This window comes from Miscanthus floridulus, chromosome 9, assembly GCF_019320115.1.
Source record: "Miscanthus floridulus cultivar M001 chromosome 9, ASM1932011v1, whole genome shotgun sequence".
Classification (NCBI taxonomy): Eukaryota; Viridiplantae; Streptophyta; class Magnoliopsida; order Poales; family Poaceae; genus Miscanthus; species Miscanthus floridulus.
The window spans coordinates 53,637,836-53,658,280 of NC_089588.1; the positions used below are offsets into that span (position 1 = coordinate 53,637,836).

Genomic DNA, 20,445 nt, shown 5'->3' on the forward strand with positions numbered 1-20,445 from the left:
AGCCAGGTAGTTCTTGACCGGATCCCCATGAACAGGATACCGGGACCCCAATCGAACTATCCAGCTAACGATCCACCAAATCTCACGACCATACCCGTGAAGGGTCCGACCTCGGCAAGGAGAAATCACCATCTACAGGACACGCCGTGGGCAACGATAGAGGGCCAGGGCTCTCAGAGTCCTCTCTTTTGGAAAAACCTCTGAAGGAGTATTCTACTCCTCTGTAGGCTCGAGGGCTACACCCACCGGGCGCGCTCGTGCACACCCGCTAGCTAGTCAAAAAAATCCCTAGGCGATTCTACTCAAATCGCCTGGGGGCTTGGGGGCTACTGTCAGGAACCAATACTAGGGTACCCGATGAGGAGGAGCTAATGACCATCAAAATTGATTCGTTCGCACGATCAAGAGCGCAACTACGCCATTTGCCGGGCTCCACCTCGTCCAGCCACTGAGGCCATGGGCCCTACCTCATCTGATCCCTGAGGGTTGACTCTGCCTCGGCTGACTCCCGAGGACTGTTCTGCCTCGCCCGATGTCTAAGGGCTGGCTCTGCCTCGCCCGACGTCTGAGGGCTAGCCCCGCCTCGCCTGATGTCTGAGGGCTGGCTTCATCTCGCCCGACGTCTGAGGGTTGGCTCCGGCTGGCTCGACGTCTGAGCGCTGGCCCCGCCTCACCGACGTCTGAGTGCTGGCTCCGCCTCACCCAACGTCTGAGGGCTAGCTCTGCCTTGCCCGACGTCTGAGTGCTGGCTCCGCCTTGCCTGATGTCTAAGGCCTGGCTCCACCTCACCCGATGTCTGAGGCCTGGCTCCACCTCGCCCGACGTCTGAGGGCTAGCTCCACCTCGCCCAATGTCTGCACGTGAGTCCTTGACAACAACGCGCGCAACAGATAAGGCAAGGCGCTCAAAGTCAACCGCAATACCGAGGACCGTACCTTGCACACCTGCAGGACAGTACCGTCAAGCCATGCCAGAAGGGTGCTTTGCAACCTTCTAGGCATGTCAGAGCTTAAATAGTGTTGTAGGCGCCGACATTTGCCTCACAGTGTTGTGGGTGCCATCATTTGCCTCACAGTGTTGTGGGCGCCGTCATTTGCCTCATAGTGTTGTGGGCGCCGTCATTTGCCCTTGGACACGGATCCTTACAGAAGCTCATGACAACGACTACGGTCTAGAAGGAAACTCGTATCACCCACAGTAACGGACGTGCGGTTAATGTGCTGCCTTCTCCCTGTATGGCCACTGATCAGCATCTTGGTCCGTTGTGCCGCCCGCCGGGACGGGATGGAACGTGACAACCCGCTGACAATGCCAGGACATGGCATCGTCAGCGGACAGACGACCATTGCGGCCCTGTCAGGGTCAGTGGACATACGCCCGGTGTGGGGCTGTCCCTGTCACCGCCTGCCATGTCAGCGGGGCCTGCACAGAGGAAATGGAGGACCCGACGTCCTTGAAAGACTTCCTTTGCCTCTCGTTTTCCTCTTTTCTCCCATCTGTAGTCCTTGCTCTCTCTTGGCCTATAAAAGGGAAAGCAGGGCACCCCACTAAGAGAATCGATTGACCGCATCACAGCAGAACCACTAGCGTCGAACCTCGAACACATTGCTGAGCAGTGACTTAGCTCTCGGCATCCATTCGATTTTTCCATCAGAGACTTGGGACCTGTCCCTCTCTCGCCCGTTTGTAATCCCTACTACAAACTTTTCAGTGCTAATAACACGAGCAACAGCCACGAACTGGACGTAGGGACATTCTACCCGAACCAGTATAAAACTTGTGTCTTTTTAGCATACCATCCGGGTCAGACGCGCAATAACACAAATTTACTCGTTGGTGTTTACTCGAAACACCGACACACAGTGTTTGTGAAGCATGTGTTTTATTTGCATAATCGAAGACCAGAAAATGGATTTGGTAGAGTTTTTGTTATTAGCTGTCCAGAAAGAATCATTCGGATAGTATTTGGACTTGATAATGGCGGACAAAAAGGGGGTTTTATTAGTAACAATATTCCAAGCAGCATTGATAATATGGCTTTGATTGATTTTAAGAACATCTCTAATGCCGAGCCTACCTTTGTCTTTAGGTTTACAGATATTATCCCTAGATCTAAAATGAAAGGAATTGGTTTCGTTTTCATCTTGAACACCCGCCCACCAAAATTTCCTAATGATTGAGGTAATTTTGGAAATGAAACCTTTGGAAAACAAAACCGTGGACATGTAGTAAATGGGAATGGAGCACAGAACAGAGTTAATATAAACTAAACGACCAGCGTGATTAAGTTTATTCGCTTTTATAGTCGTAAGTTTAGCTCTAAATTTGGTCAGAATAAAATTATAAGCTTTGTTCCTATCCTTATGGCTGAAAGTGAGAGGGTGACCTAAATAAATGGAGTTAGGAGCATGGTTATTAACAGGGAAAACAGATTTAACCTCATTTTTGCTGCTGTCATCGACATTTTTACTGAAAAGAATATGAGACTTAGCAAGATTAGGCGTTTGGCCAGGGGCATTACAAAAGTCATACAAGATAGATCTAATATTATTAGCTTCACTAGCATTAGCTTGCCCACAAATGATCAGGTCATTCGCAAAAAGTAAAGAATGAATTCTAGGACAGCCAGGGCCTAAAGTAACACCATTAATGTTGAGATTGTCCATATTAGACTGCATACTGATGGATGGATAACTCATTGACAGCCAAGACAAACAAGTAGGGTGAGAGAGGGCAGCCTTGTCTGATACCTCTTTGGGGATGAAAATTAGAAGAAGGTTCACCATTAACAATGACTGAAAGAGTAGTCGTTGAGATACATTGGTATACTAGGTTAATAAAGTGATTGTGAAACCCATGTCTTCTCATAGCTCTGACAATGAAATGCCATTCAATTCTATCAAAAGCTTTAGCTAAATCAATCTTCAGAAGAAAAGCTTTCTGATTCCAAGATTTTAGGCAGAAAGAATGAACAATCTCTTGAGCAATAATGATATTAGAGGCAATGTGCCTACCTTGGACAAAAGCAGATTGAGAAGGATGAATAATGTGGGGAAGGTGACTTTTGATTCTGTCAGCTAAAGATTTAGCAATAATTTTATAGCTAACATTGCAAAGACTGATTGGCCTAAAATCCCTAGTAGTAGCAGGACAATTAATTTAGGGATTAAGACAATGTGCGTGGCATTAATCGGTCTGGGCAAATTACCAGTGCTGTAGAAAGACAGAACTAGTTCATGTAAATCCTTACCTGTGCATGACCATGTGGACTTGTAAAATGCAGCATTTAACCCGTCCGGCCCAGGGGAAGCGTTGTTGCGCATATTCTTGAGTATGTAATGAATTTCCTTCAAATCTGGAGTAGAGTTAGTGAAAGTGTCATTAGATGTTACCTGATCACCATGTGTCTCGGTCTAAGCATCACCCAAGATGTTGTTATTTTGCCCTACATGTTGGCTGGTACGGTGAAGAGATCTTTGAAATAATCAGTGGCGGTTTGGGCTAGCTGCTGTTGAGTGGTAAAATAGGAGCCATCAGGGTTCTGCAAGTAAGTGATGGTATTTCTCCTAGCTCTTTTGATGATGGACTGCACTATAACATCTCCATGGCTCACATATCTCCAAAGAGATGAATCAGCTTGAAGTTTGGACCATGTTGTTTGAATTCACCCTGGTCACCGTATTATTTTTCTTTTTGAGCATGCTTAAATTTGACTTCAAGTGCAACATCATAATCATTTCTACAGTTGTATGCACTATAGTACCATGGAATATGATCCCTGCCAGCAATCAGCGGCCCATAAAAAACTGTAGGAACCCAGATCAATATCTGGAAAGCAGAAATACAATACAACTATTAATAGGATGTATATATCATAGCGAAAACCAGTCAAAACAAATGTACACACAAACAACCAGAACAGAACATGGATGCCATAGCAAGATACACCACGAAACTACAATACAGGACAGCAATAGAAGTACAACACAAATTGACTGGTCCAATCTTTATATATATAATTATAAACACATTTGCACACCATCGGTATGTTTTAGAATAAATCCAAACTGGGACTATGCGCTAGGAATAATTAAACCAAGCTGAATTCAGCTACGCATGTCATGGCCACTACTGAATGCTGATGTGACATGCACAAGAAGAATGAATAGACTGGTCGAATAGACTGATCAGTATGTGGCGAAGCAGGAAGCTTTCAGGTTTCACCATTGGCACGATGGTTGCCTAACCGATCTTTCTAATTGGTTAGACTGGATCAAGCAGCAGTGAAGAAATAAGAGGAAGCGAACAGCACCAGTCACTAATCCTTAATATCGTTATGACAGGAAGCTCAGAATCCATCAGTGGACGAAAGTACTTATTCCATCTTTAAAATAGGTTTCTTTGGATGCCCGGCAAGTTGTCCCTCCACGTCTTTTTTGAGTGTGGCATCATGGGCACCCTTAATCTGGACTTCCTTGAGTTCAGATTCAGACAGTTTTTCTAGCCCAGAGAACTTCATTACCAACCCTGAACCACTACAGCAGGAAACTTTCAACAGCTCAAGATTGTGCAGTGCTTGTGATCCAAAAGTCACATCTAAGCTGGAGCTACAAGAAATCTCGAGTACCTTCACTGTTTCATAGCAGCGTAATTGCTGTCCATTCAACATGACACAAAAATTGAGGTTACCATCAGGAAGCTGCTTGGCAATGAGATGTAGAATAGATTCTTTAAGATCCCTGAGTCCACTAATAGTATCTTTGGTTAATATAGTTGCGAACACAAGGTTGACAAGTACCCTTGTGTATTCGTTTTGTGACGAGTGATTGTCAATGTGATCCACGAAGTAGGTTAAGTGGTGACTAACCCTACCATGGCGAAAGCTATGTGTGCGACATGTCTTTTGGCTTGTGTTGTGTAGGTGTGGAGCTCGGATGCGGTGGTCGACGGCGAGGTGAAGGTCAAGGAGGACGTGCCGTGCCGACAGACCGGGAGCAGTGAAGGACGGACGTGAGGCTTGGACCGAGGGACCCAGAGGCCGGGTGACTAGCCGCGGTGGCTGACACTTGGGACATCGACAAGTGCAAGAAGACATGGAGTGACGGTGTTGACCGGGTCAAGACGGCGGACGCGTGAGTCGAGCGAGGCTCAGGAGGACTTGGCGGGCCGGCCGGTCGAGGACGGCGGTGACACGCGTCGGATGGCGGGGGACGCGTATGTAGTACGCTACTCGCGGACGGTTTGATGGTTTGGACCTCAAAACCATCGGATAGATGGTTTACGGGTTTGGGCCTCAAAACCCGGGCGGAGGTTCCGAGGAGGGACGGACGGCACGTGGCGGCATCGGGGAGTTCGCGTCGAGGCGAAGCTACCGATGAGAAGGCACGGTGGCCGTCGGATCAAGATTACACCGGGTTGGACAACAACGCCCTTGGGCTTAGCGGTTCAACTCATTTGTATCCAGGGGTAAAACTGGGAATGTGTAATAGCCCTGTTAAATAGGATGAGGGAGCCCCCATCTCCCTCACCTCCTCCAGTTTTCATTTTCTCCTTTAGGGTTTCTTCCTCTAGTTTGCATCCATGTATGAGAGAGGTCCACAACTCAAATTGTGACTTGGTTTTGAAGGAATCGGTGGCCGTAACCACCGTATGCCCTCCGGGATTCATGATTTAGTTGTGTTCTTGATGTGATTTTGGTGTTCTTCACGAGCTCCTTTTGTCCCTTCTTGTTTCCCCTCTCGTTTCTTCGTTTTGGGATGGTTTTGGTTCGTTCTTGTTGCCTTGGATCGATCAATGACATGAGTAGAAGCTTTCCACCGAAGGAAATCCACTAATTCCTCACGAGATCGCAGATCCGGGCAATTTTAGTTCTTGACCTATTTTTTTGGGGGATTCTTCAATTCCTTCGATTCACGGAGCTAGAGTTTGTCTCGGGCCATGATCCTTTAGAGGTTGCTTTTCTACTCGCTTGTGAACCCTTGTGCAAAGTTTCAAGTCATTTGGAGTTGATTTGATCAAGTTATGGCTTGATTTAATTTTTTCCCGAGAAACTGCTCGCTCATACCGGACGCGTCCGATATGATCTAGGACGTGTCCGATATTTCTCACTTTGGAGTTTTGAGCTGAAATTTGGTGGAGACCTTCCCTTGGTGTCTAAAGAGCTATGGTTAAAATTTCATGATTTTTGGACACCATTTGACGGGGTTTTGGATTTTTCTCTTTTGGTCAGCTTGCTGCCGAAAATACCGGACGTGTCCGATATAATACCAGACGTGTCCGATATTTGCAGGAGCAGTGCTGTTTTTCTTTTGGGAGTTTGCTCGTTTGGGCTTCGATCTGTGTTCCGTTTGCTCTGTGGTGACCCGCTGTGTTCTGAGGGAGCATCCACCCTTCTCTAGGGTCGTGGTCATCAAGTCTTTCGTGTATACTTTTTGGGGATTGATGTTGGGACAGTGGTCGAAGATTTCGAAAGAAATTTGAGGCTCCCATTCACCCCCTCCCTCTGGTCGCCGTTTCCGGTCCTTCAATTGGTATCAAAGCCGGTTAAGGATCATTCCACCTTAATCGGTCCGTGATCCACGAAGGCGACATGGAGCGTGGTTCCGGCAAACCACCGCACTTTGATGGGTCCAACTATCCTTATTGGAAGATCCGCATGTCTGCGCATCTCCAGGGGATTGATTGGCTCGTTTGGGAAATTTGCGAGGATGCTACTTACGTTGTGCTCCCTGTTGCGGCCCGTACCACCCAGGATCACAAGGATCGGCACAATGCAAATAGCAAAGCTCACAGTGTGCTTTTCTCGAGTCTTTCGCTTTCTGAGTTCGAGCGTGTCTCCGATTGTACTACAGCTCGAGAGATCTGGGTGAGGCTTCAGAGCTATCACGAGGGGACCGCACAGGTTAAGACCAGACTCTACGAGACGTACAAGCGCGAGTATGAGAACTTCTCTCAGTTTGATGGCGAGTCCATCGATGCCATGTTTTCCCGCTTTCAGACTATCGTCAACAAAATGAAAGCGAACAAGGCCAACCTACCTTATAGTGATCATGAGAGGGCGCTCAAGCTTCTCTATGCCCTTGATCGAAAGGTATGGGATGTGAAGGTGTCGGCGATCATCGAGTCGGCCAACTACGACACCCTCACCGTCGATGAGCTTTTCAGCAAGCTCAAGTCCACAGAGATCGACTACCAAACCCAAGCCAAGCTCAAGAATCCTTCTGCACCAACCATGGCTTTGGTCTTAGGTAGTGGTTCAAGTTCATTGACTAACCCTTCACAAGCTTCTTTCTCTTTGTCGTGCTTGATGTCAGTCACAGAGGAGCAGCTGGAGTCTCTTGGGGATGATGAGTTGGCACTCATCATCAGTCGGTTCTCTCGGTTTCACAACAACCGTTTGAACCACCGACGCAGTGGTGGCCCAAAGGAGGGATGCTATGGATGTGGAGATCCAGACCACTTTGTCGTGCACTGCCCTAAGAAGAAGCCCTTCACCAACAAGTATGACTCCGGCAAGCGCAAGGATAAGCGCGACTACACCTCCGGCAAGCACAAGGCCAAGGGCGGCTTCGACAAGGAGGCGATCAAGAAGGCGTACCGCAGGAAGGCCAAAGCTCAAGAACGCGCCTTCCTCGCCTCCCTCAGCGACCTCAACGACGACTTCGACAATGATCACTCTTCTTCTCCCTCGACCGACGATGAGTCCGAGAAGAAGCGCGAGGACAAGCTCAACGGTCTCTGCTTTGTCGCCGGTGCAAACCGTGGTGGGTTTTGCACTATGGCGGTTGATGGTGGAGCAAAGCTCAAAAAGGATGTCGACGTCGATGACGACGAAAATGAGGTACCGCCCACACTTGACTCACTTATGCTTGAGCTTGATACTATGAATGATACATTGATGAGTCAAGATAAGTTGCTTAAGCGTGCTGCCCGCGAGAGAAAAGAGTTTAAGGACCAGCTAGAGGTTGCTTTGAAGGAGTTGGAGCTTGCCAAGAGTGGTGTAGTGGTGTCAGAGGAGGAGGAGTGCGATGAGTGCGCTATACACATGTCTAACCTCTCTGACTTGCAATCCAAGTATGCTGTTTTGCTTGATGAATGTGATGAGCTGAAGTCTCGTTCTGGGTTGCTCGGTGCGTGCAAGTCCTGCTCAGGCTTGCAATCTGAGTTGGCAGAGAAGGTTGCCAAACTTGCTGAGTTTGAGAAGGCCAACTCAGATAGCACCACCACTACATGTGTTCGATGTGAAGCTTTGGTGTTGGAGCTTGAGTCCTGCAGGCACGACAAGATGGGAACCGAGGAAGAAAACACACAACTTCGGTCCATCTTGAGTTGGGTGTCGTGCAGTGAGCCCCAGTTGGGCATGATGGTGAGCCAGTTCAGGCGGGGAACTGACTCATCGGGAGTAGGCTTTGCTATAGGTGGGAAGGGTGAGCATGTCTATGGCAAGGTTGGTGAACATAGTGGTTTGAACCCAAGTGAGAAACCCACCAACACTCCCAAATTGATCAAGATCCCTCCACCAGAGCCTACCAAGCCTATGATCAAAGATGGTGTGTTTGAAGAACCACCAAAAGCTCCACCATCCAAGCAAGTTTGGGTTCCCAAACCGAACCACTTTCAGAACTCACTCGATACTCTACCCAACATCTCTAGTGCACCCCTTCCTAAAGCCAAAAAGCCTCAGAGAGTGAACCACATCCACAAGAGAGTGAGTCAACCACCACCCAAGAGAGAGGTGAGGTACCACTATGACTATTGCCATAGAGATGGTCATTTGGCTGAGTTTTGCTTTAGGAGGAAGAGAGATGAGCGGTGCGAGTACGAGTTGAACAACCGGAACATGTACCGTCCTCCCCATGGCGTATATGTACCGCCTATTCAGAGGCACAGTGTTAGGCCTAGAGGTGCAATGCCTCAAGGTGCTAGGCCTTAGGTGGCGAGACCACGTGGTGGTCGTGCCTGGCGTGGCCCAAGTCATGATCTATATGACTCTGGACCTCGCGACGGTGGCTTTCAGTCCCACACTCCTAGCGGACCACGTTTTTCCCCACGTGGTGATCGCTTCTCTCCAATGGGACATGGCATGTATGGTGTTTTTCCTAACACTTTTCCAGGGCAAATGACTCAACACTGGTATTCTCCTCATTTCACTAACCCCAGTGTTGTGCCATTTGCTCACCCCCTGTCTTTCTATTGATGCAGAGCGGAGGCCTAGAGAACACGTGGCTTGTTGATTCCGGCTGTTCGCGCCACATGACCGGAAGTTCCAAATGGTTCTCCAGCCTCGACCCCATGCAATACAAGGAGTACATCACATTTGGGGACAATAGCAAAGGTAAGGTGCTGTCTTGTGGGACTATTCGGGTCAATGAGTCTTTTATCTTGAAGGACGTTGCTTTGGTTTCAAGCCTGCATTTCAATTTGCTCTCTGTTTCGCAACTCCTTCAAGATGGGTTTGAGGTGCGCTTTAAGACTGGACTTTCTCGTGTGCTCGATTCTCAGGGACATCTAGTTTGTCAGATCGTTCCTTTTGGCCGAGTTTTCAGAGCTGATTTCTCTCAGTCTTTCGGTTCTTCTCGCTGTTTGGTTGCCGGATCTTCTTCTGATTTGTGGAAGTGGCATAGGAGACTTGGTCACTTGAGCTTCGATCTCCTAGTGAGGTTGAGTTCTCTTGACATGATCCGAGGATTGCCCAAACTTAAGTTTGAGAAGGATCTGGTATGCCATCCCTATCGCCACGGAAAGATGGTGGCTGCTTCCCATCCTCCAGTGACTCAGGTCATGACCACGAGACCCGGTGAGCTACTCCATATGGACACTGTTGGTCCGGCTCGGGTTCGGTCAGAGGGAGGGAAGTGGTATGTTCTTGTGATCGTGGATGATTTTTCTCGCTATTCTTGGGTGTTTTTCATGGAGGGCAAGGACAAAGCGTTTTCTCATGCTCGTGACTTGATCTTGAGGTTGCAAACTGAGTTACCAAAGAATGCCATACGAGCTATCCGCAGTGACAATGGCACTGAGTTCAAAAACTCTCAGTTTGACACCTTCTATGCTTCCTTGGGTCTTGAACATCAGTTTTCTTCACCCTATGTCCCTCAGCAGAATGGTGTTGTTGAGCACAAAAATTGGACTTTGGTTGAAATGGCCAGGACGATGCTAGATGAGCATAGGACTCCTAGGCGTTACTGGGCCGAAGCCATCAACACCGCCTGCCATGTTTCAAACCGCATTTTTCTTCGTGCTTTCTTAAAGAAGACATCCTACGAGTTGCGGTTTGGGCGTCCACCCAAGGTGAGTCATTTTCAAGTCTTCGGTTGCAGGTGCTTCATTCTTAAGCAAGGTAATCTTGACAAGTTTGAATCTAGATCTTCGGACGGTATATTTCTCGGTTACGCTTCTCATTCACATGCATACCGTGTGCTTAATCTTGAGACTAACCGTGTTGTGGAGACTTGTGAAGTCACCTTCGACGAAACCATGCCCTCTTCTATTTCGGTCTTTGAACGTGCAGGTGATGAAGAGATGGGTGACAGCATTTTCGTTGAGGATGATGATGACGTCGATTGGGATGATCCCAAGCCATCTCAACCGGCTGCCCTGATCGAGCCAGCTTCGACCACTTCGGCTCACGGCCCCGAGCCCTCCACCTCTACTTCATGGGGTCCGTGCGAGCCACTTCCTCAATCAACTGAGGAGGCCCCAGCTGTGGATGAGGGGGAGGCGACTTCGTCTTTGGGTGCACCTCGACATATCCAGCGACGCCATCCTCCTTAGACCATGATCGGTGACATCGACGAAAGGGTAACGCATTCCAAGTCTTATCATATTTCCCATTTCGCTCATTCTGCTTTCGTAGCTTCTTTTGAGCCTCGAGATATTGGACACGCACTATCTAATGCCGATTGGGTTAATGCTATGCACGAGGAGTTAGAGAACTTTGAGCGGAACCAAGTGTGGGTTTTAGTTCCACCTCCACCAGAGTGCCACCCCATAGGTACAAAGTGGGTTTACAAGAACAAGCAGAGTGAGGATGGGGTGGTGGTGAGAAACAAGGTGAGATTAGTGGCTCAAGGTTTTTGCCAAAAAGAGGGAATAGACTATGAAGAAACCTTTGCTCCTGTTGCCCGTCTAGAAGCCATTAGGATTCTTTTAGCATTTGCAGCTTCGAAAGGGTTCAAGCTGTATCAGATGGATGTAAAGAGTGCCTTCTTGAATGGGTACATAGAGGAAGAGGTTTATGTGAGGCAACCCCCTGGCTTTGAAAATCCAAAGTACCCCAACCATGTTTTTAAACTCCACAAAGCCTTGTATGGTTTGAAACAAGCCCCGAGAGCCTGGTATGAGCGTTTAAAAGCTTTCTTGCTTGATAAGGGTTTTAGGATGGGTTCCGTAGATAAGACTTTGTTCCTCCTCAAGCAAGGCACATACATCCTTTTGGTTCAGATATACGTGGATGATATAATCTTTGGTGGCTCTTCTCATGCTCTTGTTGCCAAGTTTTCAGATACTATGAGCAGGGAATTTGAGATGAGCATGATGGGCGAATTGACTTTCTTCCTTGGGCTGCAAATCAAGCAAACTCGTGAGGGGACGTTCGTGCACCAAGGCAAGTACACCAAGGACGTGCTCAAGAAATTTGATATGGGTGAGGCCAAGCCTCTTTCGATGCCCATGTCAACAACGACGGCCCTGGATGAGGACAAGGAGGGAGAAGCCGTGGACCAGAAGGAATACCGAAGCATGATCGGGTCCCTGCTGTACCTAACGACGACGAGACCAGACATCCAGTTCGCAGTCTGCTTGTGCACGCGCTTTCAGTCTTCGCCGTGCACGTCTCATCGTCAAGCCATCAAGTGGATCCTCAGGTACCTTCATTTCACACCCGAGTTTGGTCTTTGGTTTTCAGCTTCCTCCTCTCTTTCTCTTTGTGGGTATTCTGATGTGGATTATGCTGGTTGTCATGTTGAGAGGAAGTCCACTTCGGGGACTTGTCAGTTTCTTGGATCTTCTCTTGTGTCTTGGTCTTCTTGCAAGCAGTCTAGCGTCGCCCAATCCACCACAGAAGCTGAGTATGTTGCTGCTGCTGCTTGTTGTTCCCAGTTGCTTTGGATGATAGCTACTCTGAGAGACTTTGGGTTAGAGTTTAGGCGAGTGCCTTTGTTTTGTGATAGCACCAGTGCCATAAGTGTAGCCAAAAACCCAGTCCTTCACTCAAAGACAAAGCACATAGAAGTTCACTTTCACTTCTTGTGTGACCACTATGAGAAAGGTGATATCGATCTGCACCACATTGATACCCAAAACCAGCTCGTAGATATCTTCACCAAACCACTTGACCAAGCCCAGTTTGCTCGCTTGCGAGGGGAGCTTGGAGTTTGTTTCCCTTTTTAGAGGAGGGGAACTTTGGTTGTTGTATTCTAGTTTTGCTTTTCTTTGTAGTTTAGCCTTTGTTTTTGTTTTTATATCATTCTTGCATATCATATCATCATGTATCATATTGCATCCTGAGCTTCATCCTTATAGTAGCTAGATTGACACTATGCTCTTGTTGGGGATGTTATGGATATACAATGATGTGCTTTTGGCTTAGGCTCCTTTTGATCAATTGATACATGTTTTGAGCTAAGCTTGTTTTCCAAACTGTGAACTTGATTAAAACTTGTTGAAACATGAAATGTGTTCACCACTACTTGTGGCACTAGCATGTGTAGAATGTGTCGAGATCTTTTTCTTGCTTCATATATATGCTTAGTTGCTACGGCTCATACCTTGAGTTACACACTTGCTTGAGAAACTTGAATTTGTGCTAAAACTTGAAAATCAAACTAAGTGATTTGAAAAGATCGGGATGGGTCTGTACTATCCTGTGTCAGAGTATCGAGACAGCTCCAAATTGCACTTATTGGTGAACTTGAGCTCTGTAATGGATACCGAGATCATTGTCTTAAGCTTCTGATTGCCTTTGGCATAGGCTTGACATGGTCGCTAAGTCAGGTTTTGATGGCACAGATAACCTCCCGCACACACTTGTCTGACAAACTTTGGTAATACGCTGCATAACTCCGATAAATTTCAATTGGTGTCTAAAATTTGATCAAACCACAAGTTTGTCTCATGACATGATGTGTGAACTTTGTTTGGGGTAGTTCACTTTGCATACATGTGTAGCACAAGGTCGATCTCCTGTCTATTTTTGCTATGTGCTCCTTTGGTGGTGAACCCTCTTTTAAAATTGCTCAAACTTGATCAAACTTGCTTAAATGCCATATTTCGCTTCATTTGGTCACCTTGAGCATTTGCTAGCACTTGTATGTGTTGCTATATATACATGACAGCATCCACTAGAGCATTCTTTCAATATACTTGCTATAATCTTGAAGCTTCTGCATTTGCGCATTTCTGCATTCCTAGCTTGTTTTGAGGGGGAGTTGCAATTCTTGGGCTCTAGCTTGATAAGTGCATATGTCAACAAGGGGGAGAAGTTTCCACACTCACAATGTCACCTAAAGTTAAGAGATATGCATTCATTTGAGAGAGATTCACCTAAAGTTGAGAGATATGCATTCATTTGAGAGAGATTGCACTTGTTTAGGGGGAGTTGCATTTGAGGTGTTTTGCTAGATGTGTTGAGCCTTTGCCTCTTCTGGAGGGTCTAGCAGTTTTTCGGTTTTTCGAGCTTTGCTAGTGGTGTTGAGCCCGTTGCCTCTTCTTGAGGGCTAGCTTTGTTTTACTTGGTTGCGTCGAGCCGTTGCCCATGCCTTTGGGGACTAAGTTTTTTGCTCATTTTCAAATGACCCGGTTCTTGGCTTTTCTTTGGCTTTTGGTCATTTGGGTGAGTTCTTTCTTTTCTCTTCTTCTTCTTTTTCTTTTGCTCAAGCTGTTCGTGTATTGGTGTTGACAATGCACTCATCAAGGGGGAGATTGCGAACACAAGGTTAACAAGTACCCTTGTGTGTTCGTTTTGTGATGAGTGATTGTCAATGTGATCCACGAAGTAGGTTGAGTGGTGACTAACCCTACCATGGCGAAAGCTATGTGTGCGACATGTCTTTTGGCTTGTGTTGTGCAGGTGTGGAGCTCGGATGCAGTGGTCGATGGCGAGGTGAAGGTCAAGGAGGACGTGCCGTGCCGACAGACCGGGAGCGGTGAAGGACGGACGTGAGGCTTGGACCGAGGGACCCAGAGGCCGGGTGACTAGCCACGGTGGCTGACACTTGGGACATCGACAAGTGCAAGAAGACATGGAGTGACGGTGTTGACCGGGTCAAGACGGCGGACGTGTGAGTCGAGCGAGGCTCAGGAGGACTTGGCGGGCCGGCCGGTCGAGGACGGCGGTGACACGCGTCGAATGGCGGGGGACGCGTATGGAGTACGCTACTCGCGGACAGTTTGATGGTTTGGACCTCAAAACCATCGGATGGACGGTTTATGAGTTTGGGCCTCAAAACCCGGGCGGAGGTTCCGAGGAGGGACGGACGGCACGTGGCGGCATCGGGGAGTTCGCGTCGAGGCGAAGCTACCGATGAGAAGGCGCGGTGGCCGTCGGATCAAGATTACACCGGGTTGGACAACAATGCCCTTGGGCTTAGCGGTTCAACTCATTTGTATCCAGGGTCAAAACTAGGAATGTGTAATAGCCCTGTTAAATAGGATGAGGGAGCCCCCATCTCCCTCACCTCCTCCAGTTTTTATTTTCTCCTTTAGGGTTTCTTCCTCTAGTTTGCTTCCATGTATGAGAGAGGTCCACAACTCAAATTGTGACTTGGTTTTGAAGGAATCGGTGGCCGTAACCACCGTATGCCCTCCGGGATTCATGATTTAGTTGTGTTCTTGATGTGATTTTGGTGTTCTTCACGAGCTCCTTTTGTCCCTTCTTGTTTCCCCTCTCGTTTCTTCATTTTGGGATGGTTTTGGTTCGTTCTTGTTGCCTTGGATCGATCAATGACATGAGTAGAAGCTTTCCACTGAAGGAAATCCACTAATTCCTCACGAGATCGTAGATCCGGGCAATTTTAGTTCTTGACCTATTTTTTTGGGGGATTCTTCAATTCCTTCGATTCATGGAGCTAGAGTTTGTCTTGGGCCATGATCCTTTAGAGGTTGCTTTTCTACTCGCTTGTGAACCCTTGTGCAAAGTTTCAAGTCATTTGGAGTTGATTTGATCAAGTTATGGCTTGATTTGATTTTTTCCCGAGAAACTGCTCGCTCATACCGGACGCGTCCGATATGATCTAGGACGTGTCCGATATTTCTCACTTTGGAGTTTTGAGCTGAAATTTGGTGGAGACCTTCCCTTGGTGTCTAAAGAGCTATGGTTAAAATTTCATGATTTTTGGACACCATTTGACGGGGTTTTGGATTTTTCTCTTTTGGTCAGCTTGCTGCCGAAAATACCGGACGTGTCCGATATAATACCGGACGTGTCCGATATTTGCAGGAGCAGTGCTGTTTTTCTTTTGGGAGTTTGCTCGTTTGGGCTTCGATCTGTGTTCCGTTTGCTCTGTGGTGACCCGCTGTGTTCTGAGGGAGCATCCACCCTTCTCTAGGGTCGTGGTCATCAAGTCTTTCGTGTATGCTTTTTGGGGATTGATGTTGGGACAGTGGTCGAAGATTTCGAAAGAAATTTGAGGCTCCCATTCACCCCCCCCTCTGGTCGCCGTTTCCGGTCCTTCAATAGTCATCTCCAAAACTAACTTCCTGAGATTGTCAAGTTGATTGATCCACTCTGGAAACTTGTTTGCAAGACCATACAGTTTAAAGCTCTATAGGTTCTTGGGGGGAAGGTAGCCATCTGGGGTGACATACAAGCAATCCTGATTGTCCTTGAGCCGAACCGATAAGGATTCTAAATGCGCATGACTTGAGATGGCCAAACAGAAATCTTTGTTGTTGTTCCTACTGATTCTAGACACTTCAATCTTGCGCAATTGGGTGAGCTTCCTGGCCTCTTTCAAGACAGCCCTCCCCCGAGCAGAATCGACATTAACAACACCGATGGTGTGCAATGCAGTCATTTTGTCTATCCCAGTAGGCACCTCAACACCCTCTAGCTGTCGATGTCTGCGGAACAAAGATGATGTCCATGATACCGTGGTACATGGGGTTGGTTGTTTCTCGGTAGGTTTGGGTGCACCGGTAGTATTAGGTATTGGTTGTTCCTCAGTTGGTTTGGTGGTACTAGCACGAAGGTACTGCAGTTTCTTTAGCTTGGTGATGGTTGTTGCATGGTTGCTATGGATGTATGTCTGACCCGAAGGCACAATGAACCGCCACCTCAACTTTGCTCTAATTCTACTCATACAAAATGTATGAATGGTTAAGCATAAAGTTGAACATGTTAAGATCATAACATACAAACTATATGCTAGTCCATATGTCAAGATTATAACATGAGAACTATAGTCTAGTTCATATGCACTACTATATTGATAATATGAGAACAAGGCTATGGAAGAACTCTTCATAGTATTCATACCAAAGTTGCTCTTCTTCCAAGGAGCCAAGCTCTCCAAGGTAGCTCCTGCCTAGCTCCAAACTACTACTAAAAGCTATAAGATTACAAGTAGAGAGGTGAGGTGTGTAGCTCCAAATGTTGGTGTCTTGAATGGTGAGCACCTCCTCTCTTCTTATAATAGTGTGTGGTCGGTTTGGTGTGTTATACATGGAACCCCCTATGTAACCGACCTCCCCTAGCATTAATGATACCGCCTGAACAACGTGAGCTTGAGAGGTAGTGGCGGGCCACCGTCCTTCTCTGGTCGGTTGCTGGGTGGGCCTGGACCATGTCTACGCCGGTGCTTGGCCCAGAATTGGCATTTGGACGGGCCTTCTTCTCCTTCGTTGCAAATGATCTGCTTTGCGCTTTGATGTATGGTGTATTATGACTATAATTCCCTTGTATTCCAATATGGGTCCTACAAAATAGTAATCTTACAATACAAGTGGAACTATGTCAATAGTAAAAGCATATGTGTATAAGTTTGCTTAATTTCTCCTGTTTTGGACTTAAGTTGCTGGTTGGATTTGGTCGTTAAAGACCGCCAACACATGGCAAATAAGTGATGGTGTGTATCCTTAAATCAATTTAATACATAAAACATGGTCATGCAAAACTTCACATTATGACGATACGCTTGATGATTTCTCGTCCTGCCTCGTTTTTGGCTTCTCAACCCAATTCCCAATGATTAGTAACAAGCATTTGGATGTGTTGTCTTTCTTGTTGGTGTGTGATCTAGTGTGGATGGGCTTGCTGGCCCAGCATTGTCTAGTGCTCCTAACTAGTGTGGTCTTGTTGCCACTTTTGGCACTGCCAGTATTGCTGGAGAGGCCAAAAATATCACCTCTACGATAGTTAGGGTGCTGGAAATTGTGATATAAGGAGATGCGGCTCCTATAGAGGGCACTAGGTTGACAATGCGATAGTTGGGACTAATATAGCTGTAGTTGTTGATCAGTTCTCTAACAACGATGATGAGAACAATGCCTCAATAACCACTAGAACAAACAATTCCATGGCATACCCCGATGACAACTCAAGGTTTTCTTGTTGGAAACTCCTCCGATGATTTACTAGGAAACAAGAAAACTATGTGTAGAATATATTTCCTACAAAGGATATCACGGACGATTGAGAGATCTATCTATCCAATCGGCCAAAGGCTTCATGATGTACATGGGATTGCTTGGATCAGTCGGACACTAGCATGGGCAAAACTTTACATTATGACGATACGTTTGATGATTTCTTGTCCTGCCTTGTTTTAGCCTTCTCTACCCAATTCCCAATGATTAGTAACAAGCATTTGGATGTGATATCCTTCTTGTTGGCGTGTGATGTAGTGTGGATGGGCTTGCTAGCCTAGCATTGTCCAGTCCTCCTAACCAGAGTGGGATTATTTCTACTTTTGGCACTGCCAGTACTGCTAGATAGGGCACAAATGTCACCTCCGTGATAGCTAGGGTGCTTGAAATTGTGATATAAGGAGATGCATCTCCTATAGAGGGCACTGGGGCGACAATGCTATAGTTGGGACTCATATAGATGTAGCTATTGATCAGTTCTCTAACAACGATGATGAGACCAATGCCTCACAGTTCGTCATAACCTCTAGAACATACAATTCCGTACCATATCTCGACGACAACTCAAGGTTTTCTTGTTGCAAACTCCTCCGATGATCTACTAGGAAATGAGAAAACTATGTGTAGCATATGTTTGCTACTGAGGGTATCACGGGCTATTGAGAGATCCATCCATCCAATCGACTAAAATAATCTATTAAACTTTTTGACTTTTCTGTACCTAAACCTCTCCTGGTCCCCTTGATATCCAGCGCATCTCTCTACGAGATCTAACAACATCGAAGGTGGCTTTGATGATTTTATAGCAGCCCCGTTGTTCAATTTCCTGATGGGTCATCCCCTGAGGGCTTCGTGGGTCTTTTTGGCAAAGAACTAGCGTTGAATCGGCCTCTCCGTAAAGCCAGTCAGCCTCGCCATTTAGATCTATATCCGTTGTGTATCTTGGACATGTGCAGCCCGGACGATCAAGCCCATGCTAGTGTATGACCGGAATTCGCATCAACACACCTTTTATCAACTTTGCTGGGGAAGGAAGCAAACATATCTCCTACTATGGCCGACGGTATGCAAAATGGTCCGATTGATCCAAGCAATCCCGCGTACATCATGAAGCCTTTGGCCTATCAACTTCCTAATGAGATTTGCAAGATGCTAGAGAAGAGGGCATAGGCCGGAGTTGTTACTAATCTATAGTATGCTCTAGTGTGCTTTACATTGGATCGGCTAGAACCTTTCAAGAAAATTAAAGGCAGCAAAATTGATTTTATTCCTGCTACAACTTCATCTGAGGTAAAAACTCCTCAACCACCTCCAAGATCTGGATGGAGGGAATTTTACTCAACTGACCAATAATTAGCTGCTATTAGTTTGGTGTGCTTAGGTAACAAGTTAGTTGTTGGCTTGGTGTCCATCTAATAGTTAGCTAACATAATAGCTAGGTCTATTGGATCCACCACAACTAATTTTTAGCAGCTAATAACTACTATCTGGTTGGATCCAACCCGACCCTCAAATAATGTTAAAGTGTTGTTAATTATGATCAATATAATATTAGAAGTAATCAAAATTGATATGGTGTATTAGCAGCCAATAAGTACCTATGCATGGTAGATTGGTATGGAGTGAATCTATATCATTAAAAATTTGATTTTCAAGGATCAAAATAGATACGACATTATTAGGCAGCATATGCTTACTTATGAAGTAAGATGAGAAATTGTAAATATATGATTTAAATAGCTACCATCGGTGTAAACATTGAGTGGGTAAAATATATTAGAGGATATTGGTGCTACGAGTAAAAATCTCAAGATATGATATTTTTTAAGGAAAAAATGACAAAAATTGATTGCTCAAGGTTAATTTGGTTGTGGCTCAAGCCTATATAAGAAAAGACCCACAAGCATAGGGGCACTCAATTCTCAATCAGCGAACAACCACAAAGCATAGGAGCATCATCAAGGGACCAAGTAGCCTCTACTTTCGGAAGCCTAGCCTAGAGCATCATGGCGTGTTCCAAGAAAACTCTCGCAATTGTCGTTGTTCCACTACTGATGCTCTCCTTGCCTCGGCCATTCCAGCAAGCCAAGGCAGTCGTGCCCTATTAGGAGCAGAGCAGTGCTCCAAATCTGACAACTACAACGAACAGTCGTGTGGGGCGACATGCGCCGTCTTGGGGTTGAATGCTATTGGGGTATGCAACATTGTTGGTGGGGTCTCCTCCTGTTGTTGCGTCCCAAAACCATCCACCTCCATCAGCATCCGCCACTAGCTTGTTCGCTGATTCATCAATTTGTCGATTCAAGATAGAGAAACTACATTTTTGTTAGCAATATGTAATACGTTCTACAAGGGACAAATGTGTGGCACAATGTATTACATCCATGCGCATGGCAAATAATTAATGGTGTGTATCCTTAAATCAATTTAATATATAAAACGTGGTCACACAAAACTTCACATTATGACGATACATATGATGATTTCTCGTCCTGCCTTGTTTAGGCTTCTCTACCCAATTCCCAATGATTGGTAACAAGCATTTGGATGTGATGTCCTTCTTGTTGGCATGTGATGTAGTGTGGATGGGCTTGCTAGCCTAGCATTGTCCAGTCCTCCTAACCAGTGTGGGCTTGTTGCTACTTTTGGCACTACCAGTACTGCTAGATTGGGCACAAATGTCACCTCCGTGATAGCTAGGGTGCTTGAAATTTTGATATAAGGAGATGTATCTCCTATAGAGGGCACAGGGGCGACAATGCGATAGTTGGGACTCATATAGATGTAGCTATTGATTAGTTCTCTAACAACGATGATGAAACCAATGCCTCACAGTTCGTCATAACCTCTAGAACATACAAT

The 20,445-nt window shown here is 46.4% G+C and overlaps 1 pseudogene; it reads right to left on the reverse strand.

Moving 5' to 3' along the window:
• Positions 1-4,375: 4,375 nt before the first annotated feature.
• The window catches only part of LOC136479915 (disease resistance protein Pik-2-like), a 74,369-nt pseudogene continuing 58,299 nt past the window's right edge, over positions 4,376-20,445 (reverse strand).